Below are 26,057 nucleotides of genomic sequence, written 5' to 3' on the forward strand. Positions count from 1 at the left end.
TGAAAATACATGATATAGACATCCAAATCACTCACCCTAACCATCAAGGGTCGAAACCATGAGAAGAGGAGTTGTTTCAACCATTTCTAATCAAGGAACTGGAATCTAGGCAATCAAACCACTTTCCTCTAAAAGAAGGAAAACTGATTCATTACCCTCAAAACCACTTTTAATCTAATGAATCTACCATCTACAAGTGCTTGACCATCATCTTCACAAGCCATGACATTAATTACATCAGTAAATCATCCACCATGAGAGAGAAATCATGAAAAAAGTCAAAAATTGGCAAAATAGGCATCCTGAGCCCAGAATAGCTCATTGGAAAGGTCTTCAAGTCTACTTTCCAGAACACCTAGAATTTTTGCATTTGGAGCTCATTTGACCCCTCAAAAGTTGATTCTCCCAAGGCTGCTTTTGTGTGTCCAAAAACTGGCAGAAAGGTCAATTTTGGAGTGTTTTTGGACCTTCTGGTGGACTAGTTTTGCTCCAAAAATTCTGAAAATTGCTAGGGTGCATGTCCTTGATGCCCTGAATCCAAAAATGCAAACCATTTGTCCATTGGGTGCCCCTAGAAAAAGCGCAGCGCCAGTGGCGTTGCGCTTCTGGGTAGTTTTTCTATGTATTGAATTTCAAAAATTCAAAAATGACAAAATTTTCTTAAAAAGTGCCCAAAATTGGTATGAAGCACCACCATCAAGTGCTTTGATTAGCCAAGGAGGCTTCAGCCAACATCTTAAGTCTATCCTCCTCCTTTTTGCCTTCTAAAGCCCTCCTTAACCTAGCCTTCATCTTTTTGATTCTCATATTGCAAATCTTATTGCGGGTCATGTAGTGATATGCCATGTGTCTAAGCATTTTGTTATCCCTGTTGGCCTTCTTAATCAGTGCCTCAAGACGCAAATTGACTCTTTCAAGATGGCTCTTCTCTTGTGATCTTGCCTCCCTTATGAGGTTTGCCTGTTTCTCTCTGCTAAACTGTCACTAGCTGTATTCTCCTCATCATAATCATAATCTCCTCTATCCATTTTAACCAGCTTTTTGGTTGCAAAATCTTAGACAATGAAGATGGGAATGAGTGGGATGCTTTAGGGTTTGTAGGGATGAGTTTTGAGTGAATTTAGGCACTTATGGGTAAATTATGAATCATGAGGGTGAGGGAGAGGGTTTTGAGAATGATGGATAGATGAGGGAATATAGATTAGGGGAAAGGAAATGATGTAAAAAGGGTTTTAGTTATAACGATAGGTAATGGAAAAAACAAGCTAGTTAGGGTTTGCAGTGGAAAACTAGGGTTTGATATTAAGAGTGAAGAAGGTGTCTAAAACATTAAATGTGCAAGCTAAACATGAAGTGAAGTAGGGCCACTTACTTGTAGAGGAGGAATTTGCAAGAAATTTGGTGGAATTTTGAAGTTTGAAGTGATTTGGTGGCTCACTGCCCTACGCGCAGCGCACTCGCCCAGAAGCGCAGCACTTGTTCCTACGCGCAGCGCCTTTGTATTTTTGCACTGGAGTAGCGCCTCCTTCCCTATGCACAACGCTTTTTGCATACCACTTTTGGAGGCCTTTCTGGTGTCCAAATTGGGAGTGGGATAGCTCGTTGGAAATCTTGTCGAGTCTACTTTCCAGAACATCTTGAATTTTTCAATTTGGAGTTCATTTGCCCTGTCAAAAGCTCAATCTCCCAATATTGGTCAAAATGTGCAGAATGAGGCTGCCAAAATGTAGAGTGATTTTGCAGTCAACTTTAAGAGGTCTTCCTCCAAATTGAGCTCATGGCAGCTCATTGGCAAGATCTTTGTGTCTAGTTATCAGTTGACTCATCAAGCAAATCATTTGGACATTTCATCTAAGAGAAAATTTGATTTTACCAAGGTCACTCCAGAAGGGAAGCAACTCTCCTGTGGCAAATGATTGTTTGGACATTTCTCCCAAACCATGAGACCTGTGTAAAAACTGAAGGAGGCTTTTCTTCTTGGGTCTATGGTGGACAAAAACCTCTCTCACTTTTGTCAAATTCATCTTTTCGTGCTCAAAAACATCATTTGAATAAAACTTATCCTGATGTGTGGAACAGGGGATTTGTAGAAATGAAGGGAATGAGGGGATTTTAAATTCTTGAGAAAATTTTGGGAAGTAGGGAAGGATGTTAGGAGGCAATGGAAAGTGGAATTTCAAGGATTGAGTGAGGGGAAAGGGTCCAAAAGGGCAAAACACAGGCCTAACCTAGAAAAGTGTCAAATTGTAGCAATAAGCTAGGGTTTGTGGGAAAATGATGAATTTGAGGGATATCAGTGATGGAAAGTGTTTTAAGAAGGTATATTAAGAATAGGGGAAGGTGTATGAGCATCAGGGTACAAGTTTTGTTGATGATTTGACCATCCAAGAAAAATTACCTTCAAAACCCTAGGAGAGGGAAATGAGCCTTACCTAAGCACCACTGAAGCACAAACAAGGTGTAAAATAACCCATTGGAACTTGAAATAATGATGACAACTCTTTGAATGATGGTACACTAAGCCGAATGGTGACATGGACCAATACTTGGAAAACTCTGGAAGGAGTGAAAACAATCCTAGACCTAATACCTAGTGACCAAATTTTACTTGAAGACTCACTGAAATGACAAAATTTGACTTTGACACCCTAAAACCACTTTGTAAGAGCATGTTTGATCGCTGGTGGAAGGCTTCAAACGCTGACACTAACATCTCCATGAACACTTATCAGAATCGGATGATCTTTAGATCAATCCTACACCTCTCGATGAGAGGGATCTAAGAAAAATATCAGCTTCCATTAATAAGATGGCCCACATGGAATTTGGCCCTAGTTGCCAATTTTAATAGTTTTCCTCTCAAAGAGTGAGAGGTTTTGGCTCTGGCAAAAAGCCAACATCTTGTGTTCTTGTCTCTTTGTTTTTGGTAGCTATTTGATGAACTAAAGAAGACACACTCTAATAATAAGAAGTGAAGATTGGAATAAGAAGAAAAAGTTAAAACACCTCACAAATAGTTAATGACTAGAAGAATCTCATTAACCTACATTGCCCTAGATTCTTCAACATGGTATCAGAGCTAAGGTGTTGAAGTCAAAAGAAGGGCAGCAAAAAGAGACATTCAAGGATCAGTTTTCAAGAAGGGCATCAAAGCAAGTTAAAGGGCCTTATGAAGATTGAAGGATCAATGCAGATTTTGGCATTTTCTAGGTGTTTAATGTGGTGTAATTTCATGAGTGTTTTTGCTATGTTTACTTTGTTTATCATTGTAAATTTCCATTAGGAATATTATAGTGGTATTGGACCATGATCTTGGCCAGCGGTGGGGTAGCCAATTAGATCAGGGAAGATTTGTGCATGTGTACACAGTGACAGGTTAAAACATAAGCAACCCATAGCTCAAAGAGGATTTAATATGCGTGAATTCTTGACCCAATTGATGAAGGTGTCAGACCAGATCTATCCTCTTCCTTACAGAAGAGACACTAGAGTTGCACAGGTCGTGGGGCTAAACCATCTACACAGGATTCTGGGGAGCAAGTAGATACACCTAGCGTGACACAAGGGTCACCCGTGTTGGAGACTCCCTTGAGCGTGACGGTTGATATCTTAGTAGAGAGAGTAGAGCATACCCCAATAGTGTCATCCGTCGAGGTGGTGACGGAGGTCGTGTTAAGGTTTTTGGTTGATAGCAGCACACAGCAAATGGGTGAGGTGCCAAGAGACATATCCACCCTTTGATGAGGTCCCAAGAGATATAGAGGTATTGGACGATGGTCGCACACAACAGTGTCATCAGTTTTAGGCCAACCTTCTAGCATTAAAAAGGAAGGCCATGTCAGTACGAGAGGTTATTCTGCTGCAGAACGAGGAGTTGGAGGGCATGAGAGTCGTTTGTGTCGAGTCAGCGGCCCAGCTGGCTCATGTTGGGGAACAGTTGGATTCACTAATGGTACAGTTAGAGGGCACAATGGAGAGTCGAAGCAGCCCTCTTCAGGCATACATAAACGGAGCTACCAGCACTGTTGGGTCACCTTTGCCCATTGGCGAGAGAGAGACAAAGCTCCCAGTATGGTTGGGGGATCACGGGATCTGGTTGGCAGGAGGATCACTCCACTTTGTAATGAGCAGGGTCATGGAAGAGGGCGATCCATTTCACCTTGGGTTTGACACATGGGCTATCACTGAGACCTCCACTACATGGTGAGGCAAACTTATCCTGTTGTTACTCAGGGTCGAGATTGGCAGTGGAGGGGTAGACATTAGCATCATGGAGATGCCCAGGAAATATGAGCTTGAGCTTCACAAAAAATTTCGCCACCAAGCCCCAAGAGAGGAGGATACAGTCCGTGCACGATGGGGAGTATGTCATAGTCAAAGTAGCGCAACATCAGCATGATGGCACCTCTCTGAGATTAGCGGGGGAACCGAGCATTACAACTCTTCACAACTCAATAACCTTTAGGGATGAGTTGGCTACTATAGGGGGAGATCCTACAGATCTTCCATTGGGCTTTAGTGAGTCACTGATGGAGTGGGGGACTTCATTAGCATGGCAGGTTGGTCAGTAGGATGATATCAGGAGAAGCTCATGTGAGCGAGATGCTATCTCTGCAGGGATTGGGTGGTATCTTCGAGAGTTTACTCTTGGAGTGCATGGGATGGACTACGTGGTAGGGCAGCTTCACAAGGAGTTGGGCATAGTGCCACATTATCATGATCCCCTACTCATTGATGGTATGCAGAGGGCTTCTGGTACTTATACCAGGCAAGATAGTGAGTGGAGCAAGGGGAGCTTCATGTTGGACAAGATGGCTTGGGATCCTGGTATTGAGGGATTCCTTCATGTCAGGACAGTGCAGAGGTCAGGGACGATTCAGTGGCGCATCTGGGACCCTGGCACATTTTGCAGTGACAGTGGGGATCAACAGCTAGAGAGGATGCTTGTTCAGGCATTGCTTGAGGACAAGCAATTTTTGGCAGGGAGGACTGTAATATCCCCAATTTTGATTTTTAATTTAATAGGAATTAACCCAATGTTACTTGGGAGCGGGAGCGAAAACGGGAGCGGGAGCGACATTTTCAGAAGCTGTCGGTTTGGGAGCGAATCCCAAAGCAATTTTTTAAAAATATATATATTTTTTATATTTTTTAATTTTTGATACATATATGTCAACAAAAACATGTAGAATGATGAATTAGATATAAAAAACATTAAAAAAAAAAAAAACATAAATTGATCATTGAACCATATCACATCAATCATCTAGAAGTTATAATCTTCATTAACCATGTCCACAAGTTAGTAAAATACATATTACAACTGCAACATGTTGAGTCTCGTGAATCATGATTCATCAAATTCAATCTTAAAGTTTCAACTTCAAGCTTTCAAAATTGAAAATTCAATATATAACATTTATCATCATTGATCACCAAAGTTGTACTTGTAAGCTAAGTTTAACCATTACAAGAAATAATATCTTAGATATTTCTAAGTCCTAACTTCTAACTGTTAACATGAAATGAAATGTTATAAAATGAAACATGAATAATGAAATTAAATGAAACAACTTTAGTCTTTCATGAAGCATCATATTCATAATTCACAATCATTACCAATGAGTTATAATTGCCAACTTCAAACTTCAAATTTTCATTGTCACAGTGATATATTGTTTACAAAAAATATCATTATGATATGAAAGAGTCAAGGTCAAGAGTCAAGGACTCAAGACTCAACAGTTATGAAAACTAATAGAAACTAGAAAAGACAAGTAAACTCTAAATCTACATGTGGCCCTTGCCACGAGAGTCTCCAGGAGTATAAGCAGGTCGTGGTGGTCTTCTAGGAGTCTCCTGCACAGACTGACGACCAGAACTAGAAGGCACATGCCCTCCAAGTGAGGGTGTAGATGGAGTTGGCGACAGCAAAGGAACAAGACTCGGACCTCGAGCACTGCTACTGGATGGTGGAGGTGGAGGTGGAGGTGGCATGGCTGTTGCAGTTGTAGCTGCTTCATCTTCATCCCTTATAAGTTCCTCTTCCAGTTCTTCAAGATGCACTAAACCATCCTCCAAATTGTCATCCTCTGGGTGATTGTCCCAAATTTTATATGTCGGATCCTCATAAGCCCGATCACAGTAATGACTCAACAACCTCAAGTTGTAGTGCACATAAACCAAGCTTTCTGCTCGGTTTTCATTGAGTCTGTTTCTTTTCACATTGTGTATGAAGCTGTAGGTGCTCCAACACCTCTCTGCAGAAGAAGTATTCACAACCTATGATAGAACTTTTTTTGCCAATTTTGGCAAAAGTCCATGACCGCCATATGTTTCCCACCATGTGAGAGCATCAAATCTGTCTTTGTCTTCCATTGCATGGAAGGTACCAAACAAACCAGTGCCGCTGAAGTATTTGCCTATTTCAAGGCGCACAGCTGCACATTCCTCCCTGTCAGGTATCAACTTTTCTAATGCTTGAAAATATCCACTAATTACCTCTACATCTAAATGGGGTTTGGTCCTAATCCCACCCCCTGGTGCAGGTTGGCCCAACCAAGATGTAGAGTAGTATTTTGGCGTAAGGATATACGCCAAGCAATGTAGTGGAAGATTAAGTCTATTCCACCATTCACACACACAATCGTGAATCAGTTTGTACAAGTCGGGATCTTTGTTATGAACAATATCTTTTATTTGCCCCAACATGGTATCCATCTGCTCATACACCTCGCCAATCACTGGTTTGTCTATATCTGCAAACCGAATCATGTGATAAATGGGCTTGGTGAAATCCAATACTTGCCTCACACTTGTCCAAAACTGACCATCAAGAGCAGCCTCCTCCACCAGTTCAAAACCTTGCTTGTCAGCTGCATTTGCAGCCCTTTCCTTTAATACCTGCCAATGTGCACTTGATACCATGCTAGCCAATGACTCTCTTACCTTCAAAAGGTGCTTGAAGGTGAGGTAATAGCTACCAAATCTGGTCTTCGCAACCTTCAACAACTCCAATCTCGAGTGACTGCGGAAAAGGCCATGGGTATTGCTATGATTGGTAATAAATTTTATCATTTGTTTGCCTTTCTTGTACAAATCACCAATCCATTAGTATTGTGCATTTTTGTTCTTGACAACATCATGCATCAGAAGGTTCAATGTGTGAACCAAACATCTAGACCAAAATATGTTGGAGTATTTATCCTCAATAATTGCTCCCGCTGCCTTACAATTAGGAGCATTATCAGTGATGCCTTGGATGACATTGTATGGCCCAATACGGTCAATTGTTTCAAGCAATGCTTCTACAATGTTGATGGTGGTCCTGAACTTGTCTGAGTAATCATGTGCAGTTAGAAAGATGGCACCACTAACAGACACAGCAAGAACACTTATCAATGGCTTGCCTTTTACATTTGTCCATCCATCAAATACAATGGACACCCCATGGTCAGTCCAAGAACTTGTCATTCTATTCAAAGAATGTGATATTTTTGCTTTTTCATGATCAAGTCCAACGGTTCTTGCCTTGTCATACCCAGGGCTCTTGTATCCTTTAGGGGCATCATTTATGACAGAAACCATTTCGTGCCAATAAGGTGAGCGAAGAACATTGAATGGTATCCCACATGCATAGAGAAACCTGTAAACCTTTGAATCCACGTCATTCCTACACCCCTCATCAAAGAAATATGATATGGTTCTACACCTTAAAGCTGATGACCATGTGCCTCCATATCCACTGCCTTGGGAGGATGCTGAAGGAGTTCTTTGTGCTTGTGATTGTGAACTTGGTTAAAAGAAACCCCTTGATTTTTTTGATTTGTATTGGGCTTCCTCCTCTTCCCTTATGTATTTGGCTATATCCGCTGCTGACACCGCTGGACAAGTTTTGATTCCTATTTGTTTGTCTCCATCCCATGGCCTTTTCCTGCAGAGGTGTTTTCTGGAATGGGTGTATGAACCTGTGTAATCATTGTTGCAATGGGGGCAATGAAATTTAGTGGTTCCATCCCCTCTCCCTGCTTCAGGCCTGTTAACATATTTCCACAATGGGGTTTGTTCTTGTTTAGTTTTTTGAGAGTCATGTTCACCCTCCTCCAGCTCCTCCTCACCGGAGTTTTCATCAAATCCATTTTCCCCAGCTTCTTCATCCCCCTCTTCACTTTGGCCCCTCCGTTTCCTACTCTCCAGCACCATAATAACCATAAAAGGGACCAAGAAGAGGAAAATGCCAAGAAATATAGCCAGGTCCATGATGTTTGATATTTATGGGCTTTTGAATCTGCAAATTAATCTAATTTATTTAGATTAATTAATTTAATTAATTTAGATTAATTTATTTAATTTATTAATTTAGATTTAGATTTATGATTTTTTTACTAAATATAGTTAATAAACTAAATTAAACTAACTAAATTACTAAGTTACTTACCTCTTTGCACGCTTGCTCCTTGCTCCTCGCTCCTTTTCTCTTGCTCTCATTCAAGTGATAATGAAATATTTTTGGCCCCATTGTGTTTTTAAAACATAATTTTTTTTTTAAATTTGATTTTTTTTGGCGTCCGCGATTTTTTTTTTCTGCCGGATCGCTCCCGTCATCGGTCGAATCGCTCCCGGAGCGAAAATTTAAAGCTCGGGAGCGATTGCTCCTGAGCTGTAACTTTTGCTCCAAGAGCGACGCTCCCGATATCGCTTCCAATTTTGGTAGGGAGCGGAAATTTTTTTATCGGGAATCCGCTCCCGACCCGCTCCTGCCCGGAGCACGGATTGGGAGCGGGAGCGAGAGGGGGGGGAGCGCTCCCCCGCAACTCTGAATTAACCGAGTCTATTGGGGAAATGTTAAGCCTAGCACAATTTTGCAATCTGGGTATTGGAGACATTTTGGGTACATGGGACTTAAGAGAAATTGAAAATTCCAACCTTAGTGGAATGTGGGGGCCACCCCTCATGGAATACACACCCCTTGGAGGAAAAGTCAATTGTGTGGGAAGGGGGTCGAAATAGTTGGCTAAGGGACCCACAAGGAAAGGTGAGGCAACAATTATAAATAGGGGGTTGAAGGCAACATAGAGCATTTTTTTATAACTTGTCATTTACACATTGTTGCTCAAGTTGTTCAGCTGAGTCACAGGTGTTGTTTAGCACCAGAGGTTTCCAAGGGGAAATCTCACCCTCTTCTTTGGTGGACCACGAGTGCCACCCTAGGGAGGCAAATTCTACTCTTCTTTGGTAGCTGGGAGGATACCACGCAGTAGCACGAATTTTTGGCACCAGTGGGATGCAGAAAAAGGAGCTACGCAAGGCTTGGAGAGGTATTGTGCTGGAGGGAAGAGGTTTGTTGTTGTTGGGTTGTTTCCTCACACAAATACTTGCTGGAAGGAGGAAATTTCTAGGAGCAGAGGTGCTTTTCTCAGCAGAACGAATTGGTGTGGTTGGGCCTGCGTCTTTTTCTCCAGGACTGTGCATGGCTTGTAGAGCTATTTGTGGGGAGACTCGGTGAGTGGGATTGAGGAGCTGGAATTGTTTGGCATTTCATTGGAGGGGAATTGGAGGAGAGTGTTTAGCCTTTGAGGAGCAGAAAACACTCCAACTATCACAGACGACGTTTTCCAGTAGCAAAAGAGGGCCAAGCATTTTGGGGTCAATTTTGGAGCATCAAAACTAAGGCAAACCCTTACTGAGCTTTTCTGGGTTTGTTGAGGAAAGGCAAGATTAATTTGGCAAAAAAATTTGGGCAAATTTGAGGGGTCAAATAGGGGTCCCAACTCAGCCAACCACTGGAGGAGCTAGGGGAAATTGGGCAGAAATTCCGAGGTCAACATTTGGCCAATTCCCTCGTGGATTTTTGTGGGTTATTGGTGGAGAGCTCAAGGCTAATTTCCCAAAATTTTCTGAGCACCGGAGGAGGCCCTAGCAGCCATTTCTTGGAGCTAGCAGTGTCGATTTCAGAGGGACAGCATAGAGATTGGTTGGGGACAGCCACACTTGTGTTAGAGCAGCCGATTTAATCACCTAGACATTGTTAGCATGCCTTGAGCAAGCCCAGGTGGATGTATTCTAATCTTGTCTTGTACCCAACATTTATCTTAATAAAATGGCTCATCTCAGCGCAGATTTTGGCATTTTCTAGGTGTTTAATGTGGTGTAATTTTATGCGTGTATTTTCTATGTTTTCTTTGTTTATCATTGTAAATTTCCATTAGGAATATTAGCAGATTATTAAAACAATTCTCTTTATCCTTAATAAAGACTTGTGAACTTTAGTAAGCTTCTTTGTGTTCTTTTTTAGATTTTCTTCATCAAATAATTATCAAGGGCATAAACCATAAAGATCATAAAAGACGGAGGACACAAAATATAGTCTCCCAGCCAGGGCAAAACCCCTCCAAGGGGAAAACCCAAAAGAACTGCTTCTCTTCCTATAGAATCTAATCAAATTAGAAATCCAAGACCAAAAAGCCAAGACATCCTCCAAGCACCAAGTCAGCCTTCTAACAAATCCTCCTTCATGCAAGGACTAGTCAACAAGGTCAACGAGAGTCAGACCTCTTCCAATCTGCATCCAACCACAGTTTCAGCCCTTTACTTCAGGACTGAAATTCAGACCTGCAATTTCGGCCCCCAACAGACTACAGAAACCCTAGATTATTTGCACATGTGAGAGAAATTAGGCTTCAAAATCAGAATTTCGGCTTCTTCTTGAGATGCTTCCTTCTCCTACACTTTCACTTCTTTTCTTCTTCTTTTCTTGCTTGAAATCAAACTGCAGAATTGTGTACAAATGATTCAAACTCTCCTCCTTTATATAGTCTTCTCATGTGGTCAATTAGGCCTCTCCTAGGCTGACTTCTTGCTGGCAGGGCCGACTCGGTCTTGGAGGCCTCTTAGGCTTTCTAGACTCAAAAATAATTTCTTTTACATGTTACAACTTTTCCAAAAGGGTCTTATACAAATGATAAAGGCTCTCTTGACTCAACAAAAGTATTCTTTTGACTTGAAAAACCCTAGGAGCATGAAATGCATGCTTGACATAGATGACCATTTAAATAGAGCATGAAACTCATGCATAAAAATAATATTTTTCTTTCTTCGTTTTCTTGTTACATAAGATATACATATTACATAATGACATGAGTACAATGACAATTATGAAGACAAACTAGTTACATTTTCCAACAGTATGCACTACAATTCTGCCTAAAATGCTATTATCTCCTCTTTCATAATGATATGCTTACAGTTTGATATAAATTTCTAAAAAGGTCCACATACTCTAATTTACACAGCACACCCATTGTGATAATAGAATGTATCATTCCAATTTCATACAGATTCACAAGTATAAATAGCATTATGCACAGAAACAAGTACCTCCTCAAGAGATACCACAGTTGGTGGAGACCATATTAGTATTTGACGATCATTGCCCCCACTATACAACTCCTGCAAAAGCACCACATAACTCATAACAAAATGCTTCTAATAAAAAATTATCACTGGGTAACTAACTACTACAGCTAAGAAAAGCAGCAACAATTAGCCCATAGGGATATTTCGGATAATGCCATAGTGATCATCACACAAGACGCTGCTACCATAATGGACAAAGAAATATGCCACAAGCCAGAATTAAGACAAAGATTGCACTTAAATTAAAGGATGTTGTATGAACAATACATCACACAACATTACATCTCACTAAATAAACTAGCATCCTTTTGCAAATTAATTCAAAAATAAAAATTATTGTGATCTAAATTAAGTCTACATGTTTATAATCCATCTCCCTTACTGAACCACAGGAAAAATCAATATTTTCAAGTGCATGTCATCCATTGTCAGCTCAACAAGCATTATCATAATCTGGGCTAACACATTCAGCCTACATGTTTTCAGTCCATCTCCTTCCTTGAGCAACAGGCAAAAGCAATATTTTCAACTGGATGCAATCTATAGTTGGCTCAACAAGCGTTTGCCTTGCAAAATGAAGAATCAAAGTGAATTTCATCATTCTCAATGTTATGAGACATGATTTCCACACTTAAACAGGAGCTAAGGAAGACATTCTTCAAAAGGCCCAAAATAAATAAGAAAATTTAAAAATCCCTAAAAATCTCCTTAATCATTTGTTTAAATATGTACTTTGTCAACGGGATCTTGGTTGGTTGGTAAAGAGGGGGTGTTTCAGGTCCTCCACTCAGGTTCAAATACCCCAAAGACACTTTTTCCCTCATGGACCATCTCACCTACTCAAATGGGTTGATTCATGCAGTTGGGGGCCAGGTGCAACTCCTGGGTGAATTTGTCAGAATAGATAGTCACTCTCACTCATGGCTTCTCAGCCAAGGAGGCTTATTGAGATACTCCTGGAATGGTGAAGGGCATGTTTGTCGCACAATGACAATCAGAAGCATCTTGTCCAAAAAAAAATTGATATGTACTTTCATAAAAATAACTTTGGTCACTCATAGTACCATATGAAACATAGACCAATAAAATTTAAAATAGTTAGATTAATTCCACACAAAAAAATTAGTTTTCAAATTTGAATTTGGGAAATATGCATAAGGCTTAAACCTCTGACCATAAAAACCTCAGATTCTAATTGGTAAGGAAGCATGTGTATGTGAGAGTGAGAGAGAGAGAACAAATATATATCAACCTTGTCAACTTTATCAAAATTAAATTTCTGAGCCATGATGCAAAACAGAAATTTCACTTTCAACCTGGAAGGTTTCTCAGACCTTAACCCTGTGAATTTTTGGCCTTAGGGTGACTGTAAAACAAGGTACAAAACAGCAAAAGAAATAATACAATGTTTCATTCCAAGCAGCCCAAACTTCAGGGCATTTCAAGGAGAAAGGATAGCAAACCTAAGGGGCAAGTTTCAGCCCTTTAAGGCAACGTATCAGGCAATTACCAGATCTGAAAAATACCCTTCTACAGCAGCAATACAGAAGTACAATAGCAGTATAATGATCAATCAGCCCCTTATATTCTTCACTTAGATGTCAAATCACTTAACAATTGTCCTTTTACTTATGTCAAATCAGCAAGACATATATGGCTGTAAATAACAATGCATAAAGAACATATATAGCTGAAAATCAAATCTGGAAATTGCACAAGTTTTGGACAGCTGGAAACTTCATTAATATGCTCAAGATGAAGTACATGTACATACCATAGCCTTCTCTCAAGGCTAGTACAAATCCTCCCAATTCTTCAAACCCTAGCTAGGGAAAATTAACAAAACCTAGCAACCAAGAAGATCCAATATGCAAGAATCACTCCAACACATCCTCCAAGGCAAGATGTCCTCTCCTCTTCTTCTTCACAATTCCACCCTAGGGTTTTATCACAAAACCCTAATCTCCAATCTCCAAGGGATTACTCCAAGAAGACCAAAATCCCTTGTGGAGAGAACGAAAGAGCACATGTGAAGACTCTCTCTCTCTCTCTCTCTCTCTCTCTCTGAAGAGAGGGGGGTTAGTGTGAACTCTTTTCTAGGTCACATCCCATCACAAGAGTGAGTGAGTTAGTGAACACACACATACATATATATATGAATGCAAAGACACTCTCCTTCCTCTATTTATATGAGAGGTGAGAGAGGCTAGCAGCACAATATGGGCCATAGCTTTTACATGCAACCTACAATGTGAAGCGGACAAAGTTCCTTCTATAAATTAATTATTCCAGAAACTAGGAATATAAAGATATCCATGAGGATACAAATATTATATATTAAATATGAATAAGAATAAGAATGATAATGATAATGATTTACAAATGAAAACGAGAGGCTTGCTTATATACCAAGCAAGTGTCTCTTCATGAAGAGTCATGTCCTATTAGACATGCCTCTTCAACCTAATTATTAGCTTAACTTAACTATTATTTATGATTATTATCTTTTACATTATATTTATATTATTTATATATTTTATTCGTTACATTGCCTTCTTCCTCAAAAAGCTTTGTCCTCAAAGCTTGTCGATGAAAAAAGCTTGATCTCTTTTTCGGCTTTGAAAGTCTTTCTGTTTTGGAATAGTCATCCTCGTCGATACAAGTTGATATGATCTTCTTAGTGACAAACAAAATTGTCGCACCGAGAAGGGATCAGACCATCCCAGATTAATCTTCTGTATAGCATTCTGATCACTGGAATTTTGTGACGACTTGTTAGCATAAGACTGGATTGAGATTACATCACTATTATCCGAAACATCAGTTTGTTGTTTCGTTTCTGACTTGTTCAAATATATAGCATGGTTGATTCGTCTGTTCTCATGATTCAGATGCCGATATGGAACTTTTTTCGTTTGATTTTTCCTTACTGGGCATGTGACAATTTTTATATTTTCTTCTGGCGAAGATGTTGTTGAGTTGGTTATGAAACATTCACTGGGGATGTTCATTGTTTGAACTGCAACATCCAAGCGCGTGTTTTCTTCAACTTGCTTGTCTTCTTCCTGAGTTGTGACATTCCTTGAATCGATATTTGTTGTTTTGTCATCAACTTGAATTCCTACATTTGATGCTTCCTTCTTGATAAGTTGTTGGACCTGGCTTTCTAATGACTTCTTATCCTTCTTAAGTTTCTTAATTTGTGTCAGCAATTTTTCGCTATGGTTTTTAAATCGAGAAACTTCTTCATTTTTGTCAACATTGATTTTGTCAATTTCTTTTTGCATATTTTGTAATACCTTTTTACCTTCTTGAGACATTACCTTTGAAATATCTGAGATATCTTCTGGTGTTACTGAATTTGGTTTTAGTGTAAAATCTTGGAGCGTTATTTTCTTCTTCTTGTAAGAAAATGTTAAAAACTTCTTCTTTGTATTTAGAATAAAGGAACCTAGAGTTTCCATCCAAGGTAACCCCAAAACAATGTCACTATCGAAAAACGTAAGGTTTTTCACAGTGAATTTTGAGGTAAAAGCTAAGTTACCAAGATTCGGATACGGATACGGATACGGATACGGATCCGGATACGGATACGGATCCGGATCCGGATCCGCTAGTTTTTTGAAAATCTAAGATCCGGATACGGCAAGGATACGTCACGTACAATATATATATATATATATATATATATATATATATATTTAAAATTTTTAAAAACACCTTAAAGCTAAAAAATCAAATACTCCATGAAACCATAAAACATTTTTAGAACATTGAATGATAAAATCATAAATATGAAGATTAAAACATTGAAATGGTGCATTGTCCCTCATACAAAGTAACAAAAAGGATCATGATTCATAATATCATGAATGATAATAGTAAATACATTTACATATCCTCAAATGGATCTATATCTTCTGCATATTGCAACTCTACATCATGAATAGATGATGGGGGTCCCGGAATGTAGGAAGTTGCATCAGTAGGTTGGACTGGTGGTGGAACAATATCCTCAAGTAGGTTGAGGTGAGTCATGGCATTCAGTGTCAGGTTCAAGTCAGAGATCTCAGGCTCCACATCCCACATCCTGCTCGGACCCTTTTTATACTCTGGTTCAACATGTGATAGAAGACGGAGGTTGGAATGAACATAAACAAGGTCCTCAGCCTTTGCCGCTCCCAACCTGTTTCGCTTCACTGAATGGATGAAGCCATATGTACTCCAATTCCTCTCAGCTGATGAGGAACTAGCAACCTGTGATAACAACCTAGTGGCTAGAGTAGAGAGATGAATGCTATCCCCCCCATGGAAACCCCACCAAGTAATAGGATCAAGATGTCCTCGATCATCCATAGCTACTGGATCTGAAAAGCTACCAGTCGACTGTACAAACCCTCCAAATTCTTGGCGGACTTCCATTGCAACTCCCATATCTCTATAAATTTTCTTCAAGGCTGTCTTGTATCCTTGTACCACTTCAGAATCTTTGTTTGGTGCTGTTCTACCAGGTAAAGACAAAATTTTAGAATGATAGTATTTAGGGTGCAATGCATATGCCAGAAGGTGTAATGGCGTGGTCATTTTGTTCCACCTTTCTGTAACTATGTCCTTCACTAAATAATAGAATGTTTCATGAGGGTCATTTTCACTTGCCCTGATAATTTCCCTTATCCTCTCCAACATACTATCAATGTTTTCATAAACTTCCCCCAAGCAAGGTGTATCTGTATCAAATGCCCTGATCAAGGTCAAGATTGGTTCAGTGAACCGTAGAAGATATTGAACCTTGTCCCACCATGCATCATCAAGAATGATGGACTTGATTTTTTGCCCTCTATCAGAAGTGGAAGTCCTCCATGATTCCCAAAGAGGGTCAATGACCATTGCTTGTAGTGCTTGTCTCACCTCCACAAGTCTCTTTATGACAAGAGTGTGGGAGGCAAAACGAGTTTCAGCAACCTACAAGTTTCAAAAGGCCAAATCTCAAATGAGAAACCGTATATAAATTTGTAATTAAAAATAAGAATTTCTAATACAAATAGTATTGATTAAAAAAATTACCTTTAGTAGCTCCAACTTTGCAAAACCCCGATAAATGGCTTGGGACATTGAATGATTTATTATGAACATTTGGATTTCTTTTGATGCTACATATATTTCATTAATCCATTCAATCTCACCAATCTTGGCAAGCATAAGGTTCAATGAATGTACTGCACATGGAGTCCAAAATATGTGATCATATCGACCCTCCACAATCAAACCTGCAGCTTTACAAACCTGTGCGTTGTCTGTAATGACTTGGACAACATTATGTGGCCCCACACTTTCTATTGCATCAATAAGAATTGTGGATATGAAAGATGCATCTTTCTCTATTCCACTGCAATCAACAGCCTTCAAAAACATTGCCCCTTGGGGGCATACTGCAACAACATTAATTAATGGACAGTTTCTTTGGTCTCTCCATCCATCAGAAATGATGGACACCCCTGTTTCTGCCCATGTATCCCGGATTGCCTGTAGTTGTCTATCCACGGATTGTCTCTCTGATGCCAACAAAGTAGTGCGGACCTTTTCATATCCAGGGCTTTTGTACCCTTTTGGCGCTTCATTAACCGCCTTAATCATTTGTTGCCAATAAGGGGAACGCACCAAATTGAATGCTAGCCCATTTGCATAGATGCAACGAGCTATATGTTCATCAGCGATGTCTCTACCTTGATTATTGAAACACGCTTCAAGAGGGCCTAGAGTGGCCCTTTTATTAGACGTAGCAGCAGGCCTAGATGGCAATGGAGGCCTAGTTGTAGAACTTTGCACAGGGTGTTTTCCCTTAGCAAGTTTCCTATCAGCAGCTTCTTGCAAAGATGCATAGAATTTCATTTTTCCAGGACTCAAACCTTGGCCAGGTTTGCCATTTGCATCTTTTGGCCCGGTGCATACTTGCACCCCTGTGTTAGTTTGACCGGTGAGATGGGCCTTCACTCTAGTATATGAGCCATTTTTTATATCTTGGCATTCATTGCACTTCCATTTAAATGAACCACCTCCAGGATTTTTTCCAATAATCTCCACATACTGCCATAGAGGAGATTTTGGGTCTGTTTTGATGATTTCAGGGCCTTCAGTATGCTCATGTTGTGAATCTTGTGATGGTTCCATTATGATAATGGTATAGACTCTATTGGTTACTTGCAACTGCATATAAAAGTCAAATTATAATAGATTATCAATAAACAATTAAAAATTAAATTGTAAATACATTAAAAAAAATTAAATTTATAAATACTAAAACTAAAACTAAATAGTAAATAGTAAATAGTATTTACTAAAATAGTAAATTTTTATACAGTACTGACTACACTATATGACAATTATGTAATTATGTATGGCAGAGCTACTCATGTGCTAATGACAGGGATATATGGCTGTGACAATTGTGCTACTAAAGGTAATTTTTTTAATCAATACTATTCCTGCTGCCTTATAAATTTATAATCACAGTGTATAAAAACTGGACCACGGACTATTCAATGTATGGCAGTGAGCCTATTTAAATAAATATAACATAACTGATAAACATAAAAATATAACATAACTGATAAACATAAACATAAACATATTAATATAACATATATTAAATATTAAATTTTAATAATATTAATATAACATATATTAAATATTAAATTTTAATATAAGAACATTGAATATATCAAATATAAGACTTAAGTTATATCAAATATAAGACTTAAGTCTTTATAAATTTCCTTCTCGGTGGCCCACGGACTACTTAAGTTCACTGAACATATTAATATAACATATATTAAATATTAAAATTTTAACATATGAATATATTAAATATAACATATATTACATATTAAAATATAACATATATAATATATATTATAAATTAAATTTTAATATATGATTAATATTAACGGTGCATATATTAATATATGAATATATTAATTATAACATATAATATATATTAACCGTAACTATTAATATAACACAGTCCCTGTTAATATAACACAGTCCCTAACCGTAACCGTAACCGTAATATATTAACACAGTCCCTGTTTATATATAACACAGTCCCTGTTAATATATTAACCGTAACCGTAACGGTGCATATTAATATAACACAGTCCCTAACTACAGCGCTTACCTGTTAAACGTGCGGGCGTGAACTGTGAACGGTGCCAGCAGCCTGTTAAACGTGAACTGTGAACGGTGCCAGCAGCCTGACCAGTGAACGGTGCTGTGTGCAGTGGGTCCGGCAGTGAGCCCGCAACAAAAACCTTAAAAAACGTGTGCAGGAGGGGCCGGCGCTTAACCCGGAACAAATACTGTGCAGGAGGGGCCGACTGTTGAATGGCGACAAAGGAATAGCGGACAAAGCAAAGCAGTCCCGACAAAGAAAATGTTTTAATATATATGGGGACCACAAGCGATATATGAAAGGGCTGAAAGTTAACCTAAAATTTCTGCGCTTTTTAACTTTTGCGGCTACCCTTCACCGCTTCCGGCAGTCACCAGCGGATCCGTATCCTGGAAAGGCTGCCCGGTTCCCAAAAACGTAAATTTAACATATACGTATTTTTACCGTTTTTTTGGAGTATCCGGATCCGGATCCGGTTCAGATCCGTGGATCCGGCAATACTCCTCCTTCCTATGCCGGATCCGGTAACTTAGGGTAAAAGTATAATCTCCAATATTTAGGTGTAAATTGTTTATGTCATGTTGTTTGTCATATTCGCCAAAAGTATTCTTTTCAACTATATTTGATTTAGGAATCACCAAGTGGTTAGCACATTTAGGACTAACATAATTACTTTTTTTCAGCAGGACTGATAGTGATTATGATATCTCTTCCTGCGAGCGATCCTTTGATTTTAAATAATGTATCAACACTTTTACTAAAGGTTTTAGGAAACCTTTCATTACTAGTCTCCATTTTACTCTTTAAATATTAAATACCTTTTTAAATCACTCTTTTTTTTATAATAATTTTTTTTATATAAAACCCTTTTATTCTTTTCCTTTTTCTTCTTCTTCTTCTTCTTTTTTTTTATTAATTTTATATATTCTCTTAATTTATAAAATATATTTCCACTTCTCTCTTATAAAAATCATATATATATATATATATATATATATATATATATATATATATATATATATTTCAAATATTCTCTTCTTCTTCTTCTTCTTTTTTTCACTCTTTTAATAAAAAAATTTATATAATAATAAATTTTTTTATATATAATTATAAATTATATATATTATATAATTTTAATTTATATATATTATAAAATTATAATTATATAAAATTTATATATACTTTTTTGAGACCCACTTTTCCTTTTATAAACTATATAAGGCTTATATAATATCCTTTTTTTATAATTATAATAATAATTTTTTTCGAAGATTTGGATGAGTCATGACTAATTTGGATGAGAAGTGACTCTTGGTACGGTCACAATCTTTAGATTTGAACGATTAAAATTATTTAGATCACACCTTTGTTCTCCAATGTTATCAAAATATCTTTTACTTTTAAAATTCCATGGGCTATTACCATGGGTTGTTTCTAAAACCACAGGCTTCTCCACATAAAAAGTTTTAAATATCACTTGGTATGAGATTTTGTATCCCTTCTTTTGTTTTTTTATTTTATTTTTAAATACCATGGGCTATTACCATGGGTTGTTTTTAAAACCTCCTGTAAAAAGTAATATTTACCTTTCACGTAAGAGCTTTTGTATCCCTGTTTTTTCTTTAACTTTTAAAATACCATGGGTTATTACCATGGGTTGTTTTTAAAACCTCCTGTAAAAAGTAATATTTACTTTTCACGTAAGAGATTTTGTATCCTTGTTTTTTCTTTAACTTTTAAAATACCATGGGCTATTATAAAACCACAGGCTTCTCCATGTAAAAAGTTTTAAATATACTTGGTATGAGATTTTGTGTCCGTTTTGTTTTTTCTTTTACTTTTTTTCTTCTTTTTTTTATTTTATTTACTTATATTTTTTTTGGTTAATTTTTTTTTATGGCCAAAGGCCTAGAAAAACGGAGAAAAGGAGAAACTCCCAAATTCTGAGCAAAATGCTTCAATTGTATGGCAACAAGGTTGACGAATTTTGATAGCCAAGGACCTGGATCGGAGAACGAGCTCTGTGCACCGGTTAAGCAACCTAGAGGACCGAACTGCTCTGATACCACATGAAGCGAACAAAGTTCCTTCTATAAATTAATTATTCCAGAAACTAGGAATATAAAGATATCCATGAGGATACAAATATTATATATTAAATATGAATAAGAAAAAGAATGATAATGATAATGATTTACAAATGAAAACGAGAGGCTTGCTTATATACCAAGCAAGTGTCTCTTCATGAAGAGTCATGTCCTATTAGACATGCCTCTTCAACCTAATTATTAGCTTAACTTAACTATTATTTATGATTATTATCTTTTACATTATATTTATATTATTTATATATTTTATTCGTTACACAATGAGCACTTCTCCACCAACATAAGTGAGAAGCTACACTCTAACACAGTGTTGAAAAATTCGACTTCAGCAAAAAATTGTCAAGGGTCCAAAAACCATCTCTGAAACATTGATGAAAAAATCGGCAAAAATTGGCAAACCTCGACACATTAGAAAATACAAATTATATTCATTTTTTCAAAATCAAAACAAATCAGAAGAATACAGCAAAAGTCAGAAAAAATCACGATTTTTTCCGACCACAAAAATCAGCCAGTTGAAAAAAAAATCGCGATTTTTCGAGACATCACTGAAAAATCGGCGATTTTATCAACACTGTGCTAGAGTACATGTGTCATGCTCCAAAGTGATGCCATGCACAATAATAGCCCCAAGGAAAGTCCACATCCCTTACCTAGCAACACAATATAGGCCTTAGCGTTTACAAGGAACCTACAATGGGCCCTTTTCAGCCAACATAAGTGAAAAGTTACACTCTAACGTACATGTTTCATGCTCCAAAGTGGTACCATGCACAATAATATCTCCAAGCCAAGTCCACATCCCTCCATCAAAAACCTTCACAAATGCCATTGATCCTCCTAAGCAATGTACTCAATTGCCCCGGCATCACCAATCCTCCAAACATAAATCCAAGCTATCACATGCAAATAAGGGATTGATGGATTGATGGATTGATGCCCCCCTCCAAGTTGCACAACACTCTTCATTCCATGTAGGACATTCTACAAGAAGTGGATCCTTCATGAGGGCCCAATGAAGGGTGTCCCCAAACTATCAAGAGAACTTCAACGCCTAACATGTTGAGAAATCTAGGGCAGAGAGATGAGAAGATTTCTCTAGCAATGATAACTGCTTGTGAAGACTTTTTACTTTTCTTAATTAGGTTTTTCTTGACTTGATTATGATAACTGCTTGTGAAGACTGTTTACTTTTCTTAATTAGGTTTTTCTTGACTTGATTATTATTATGCGTTCTTCTTCATCAAACAGCTACCAAATCATAAAGAACAATGAGACAAAAGACACAAGATGTAGGCGATCAGCCAGGGCCAAAACCTCTCCAATCTTGAGAGGAAAACCCAAATGAATTCTTCTTCTTATAGAATCTTCAATTGACAAATTCCAAGACCTAGACCCTTGACCAAGATTCCTCCAAGACCAAGTCAATCTTGCCCTTAAGTCAAAGCAGCTACTTCTTCCTTGTCTTCAATTTCGGCTAAACTGCAATTTCGTCCCTCCTTACTGCAATTTCGTCTTACTTGCAACTTCTGCAATTTTCGGCCCTAGATTCAGAAATCGTAGGTCACACGTGAGTGGGGATAATGGAGAGATCTATATTCCTTTTCCTTCGCTATGCCTCCTTCTTCTTCCTAGTGAACTCGACCTTCAAACTAGTCCTTCTTGACACCAATCCTCGACACTTTGATGTTACTGCAACTTGGCCTACCTGCAGCAAATTGAAACCCTAATTTTCTTCACACATGTGGAGAGAGGTAGCCCAAAACTAATCCCAAAAACCTCAATCTTCTTTTCTTCTTTCGTCCTCTTTTACTTCGCACCTTTTCCCCTTTCTTGTGATTGAATATGAGTGTGCAGTGAGTCACCAAGAGGACGCTGAAGTCTTCTTTATATAGTCTTTATGTCCATGATTTTATGCCGACTTGAGCTGTCTCTAGGCTGACTTGATGCTTGTGTAGGCCGACTTGCTTATTGTAACTTGAAAAGGTCTTGGAGGATTCTTTGACTTGATTTTGACTGAAATGACTTCTTCTTTACCATATGTAACATGTCCAAATGGGTCTTCAATACATGACATTGACTTAATTGACTTTATGGCTTAATGACCAAACCTAATAGCTCACAATGGGAGCTTCATCCATAAAATTCCTTGAGCATGAAACCCATGTCTCAAGCATAAAATAATTTTATTTTTCTTCTTTATATTAATTATATAAAATCATGATTACACATGTCATTATGAAGACAGAACCTAGTTACATATTTCAACATAATAAAAGAACAATAAGGCAGCAACCATTTGAGGTCAAGTATCCATTGAGAAAAATATCTTAGCTATGCAAATCCATCAAGAACTATCTCTCATGTGCTAATCCACCTCACACTATCCAAAGGCTAAGAATACACCATGTAACCCAAATCTCATGGAGCACCCCACGCATGGTGTAAACACTTTTAAACTAACCAAGAAAGTTAACAACAATAGCGTCAGTTTGGATATAGGACATTTAGAAACTTCCAAAAAATCAAGGTGTCTCGTATTGGGAGGGAAACATCTTGTTCCCCACATCCACAAGCGCAACCCTCCCATACATCCACCCATCTTCGAGGGACAAGCAAATGCTTTCGACATGCCCATGTGCCATATTAATACAACTACTATATAATAAATAGCAGTCACCAAACTCAAGTCAGTGCAAGACCCATTTTTGTTAAAAGATCATATTTGAACCATGACTCCATAGAGACCTAAGAACTAACTCGATAAAGACTTATCAAAGAGGAAAATATAAAAAATACAAAATTTATTTTGTGTGTATCTTGAAACCCCAAGGATTAGCTCAATCAATTGAACCATCGACCCAAGGGCATGTTGTCAAGGGGGAGGCCATAGGTCACAAGGTCAAATATGAGAAAATCCCTGGATGTTACCAACTGCTATGATGGTTGTGTAAAGAACATCCTAACTAAAGGACATGACCTATCAACCATTGTGACTAGCCCATGTGCATGAGTATATTGTCACATGGCATTGTTCCAAACTCTATTATCTATCTTACTCATGATTAAATATATATTAATGATCCTATATGTATTTAAACCCATTATCCTTCTTACATTGGATATTCCTATGTAAATATGTTTTTAGTCATTCCATTTGTCATCAATGCCATGTTCTGATTTTGGTCTTTAGCCACATTTTCTTTGACCCATCTAATAAATATTTTAGCCACACATTCACCAAATTTATCAGGGTGTTGATCTCTAGGTCTTTGACAAAAAACCCCAACCCGACCCTTGGCTATTTATAGTGAAGAAAGATTCCTTCCCTACAATTGGAACAAAAAAAATAGCAAACTCAAGCCAACTTCTAAAGTCAAACAGTGAATAAATCTAGAAATACAATTGGTATCTAGTATATAAGCCACCTATCCAAATCATGGGTACCATCTATAGCTACAGAAAGGAAGAATCTTTGATAATCATCTACAATTCATAGTCAATATTTGTGGTTGAGATAATCAACACTAAACAACAACAAAGATATCACCTATAGTACAAAGTTATATTTGGTTGAAGAATAAAGGTCTAGCAAAGAACAACAATCTGAGCTAAAGAAAAAACAATAAGGCAATAAACGTTATTTATAGTCACACTGCAATGAAGCTATCATCTAATATATTCATAAAAGTCGCGGACTAGCGGGCGTGGCTATCGTGCATCAAGGATTTATCAACCATAAATTTTGAAACATTTGAATTGAAACTCGTCAAATGTCAAGTCTAAGGCCATCTAATTTTAATCATCGTAGCCACAATCAATCTATTGGGATAGTTCATTGTTGGTTGACACCATATTTACAATGGCAAAAAAGTAGAAAGGCAAAGGTACTAGTTTTACAACCACCATTTTGGGTTACATTCATCAAGCCACCGCCATTGCCATGTCATGAAGAATATCAACGCCAACATACAATCTTGAAAAATTGCCACAATAATTAACCATTGTGACCTTACCCAATCTCATTAATCCTTGTCAGACATATCAAATTATTGAGTTAAGGCAAATTGAAAAAGTAACTAGTGACATACAAAAAGTGAAGTGAGAATCATTGGTATATATAAACTAATTATGTGTGTCAAGCTACCCTAGTATATATGCTATAAAAGAGAAATAGAAGGTGAAATATATCCTTATAAAAGTGACCTCTTAAAAAAAAAAATAGTTGTCAATTAATTACACGAATGGGTACACTAAAGATATTTCCTAAATTTCAAAGGATATAAAATCAAATGCTATTAAAACCTTGGTATTGAGTATCCTTAAAAAAGGGTGGGTACACTTCAAATGAAATGCCAAAACTGAAGTGGAGTTAAGATATATCAAGAAAGATATAAAACTTGACCAAGTAGTGAAAGGATGTCATGTTAAGCGGTGAGTTGTAATTTCCATGAACTTGAAATGGAAACAAAGGTTCAATTTAGTTCAGAGTATGTTCTAGAACCAAACAATATTTTCATGCATATGTTAAGGAGGATCAAGAAGGAGATCATAACCATTGCCATTAACATCACTATCAATGAAAATTATATTGAAACAAAGTTGGCAAATAGATTACAAATTATGAAAGGAAGTTTAAAAAGCTCACAACTCACACACAAGAGTATGAGGATGTGATTAAGAATTTAGAATTGAATGTAGGTTTTAACCCTGTAGAGACATTATCTACAATTGAATTCTTAAAAACAAAAAAAATATACAACGGTGAGAACATAAAAATATACATATTTATTTTCTCCTAAAACCCAAAACCGGGAAAACCAAATTGATTTTTCATTATTATTCCTTTCAATGTTACACTACATTATATACATGTTGAAGCATTCATAAACCTCAATCCATTAACCTTGGATTAGAAGATAACTATAGCTCCCTTAACCGGATCTACAAAATACCATGGGCAAGACCATCATGCCCAAAAACCATGCACAAAAACCATACGCAAAACCATGTGTAGATCCACCCACCATCCTTGGGTTCGCCTAACTATTATTGGGTTCACATAAAAAAAAAATTCCCAACATTCTCCCACTTGTTGTTTTCTTTCCACCTAAGGGGGCATAGGAGTGCATAGTCATTACTCCAAGGCTCAATGCCCATTGTTTCTCTACACCAAGAACACTTCTCAGTGCTCACAGACTTTGTTAATAAATCTGCAACATTCTTCAAAGTGCAACAACACCTTTTTGTCTTCAACCATATCCCTCACAAAGTGATACTGAACAACAATATGTGTTGTCTTTGAATGATAAGAAGAGTTTTTCGTCAAAAAAATTGCACTTTGGTTATCGCAATCTATCCTTATA

General features: G+C 37.7%; 1 long non-coding RNA gene across 1 annotated transcript in view; it reads right to left on the minus strand.

Annotated features, from left to right (window-relative positions):
* Positions 1-11,457, minus strand: part of LOC149167082 (uncharacterized) — a 31,033-nt gene extending 19,576 nt beyond the window's left edge. The window contains exon 1 of the long non-coding RNA XR_016260525.1: positions 11,377-11,457. This is a non-coding gene — a long non-coding RNA (uncharacterized LOC149167082). The remainder of the gene's footprint in view (positions 1-11,376) is intronic.
* Between the last annotated feature and the right edge of the window lie 14,600 nt (positions 11,458-26,057).

The sequence above is a fragment of the Pinus tabuliformis genome, chromosome 5_1 (assembly GCF_031772625.1).
Source record: "Pinus tabuliformis cultivar Carrire ecotype Pingquan chromosome 5_1, CPIR1, whole genome shotgun sequence".
In the NCBI taxonomy this organism is placed as follows: Eukaryota; Viridiplantae; Streptophyta; class Pinopsida; order Pinales; family Pinaceae; genus Pinus; species Pinus tabuliformis.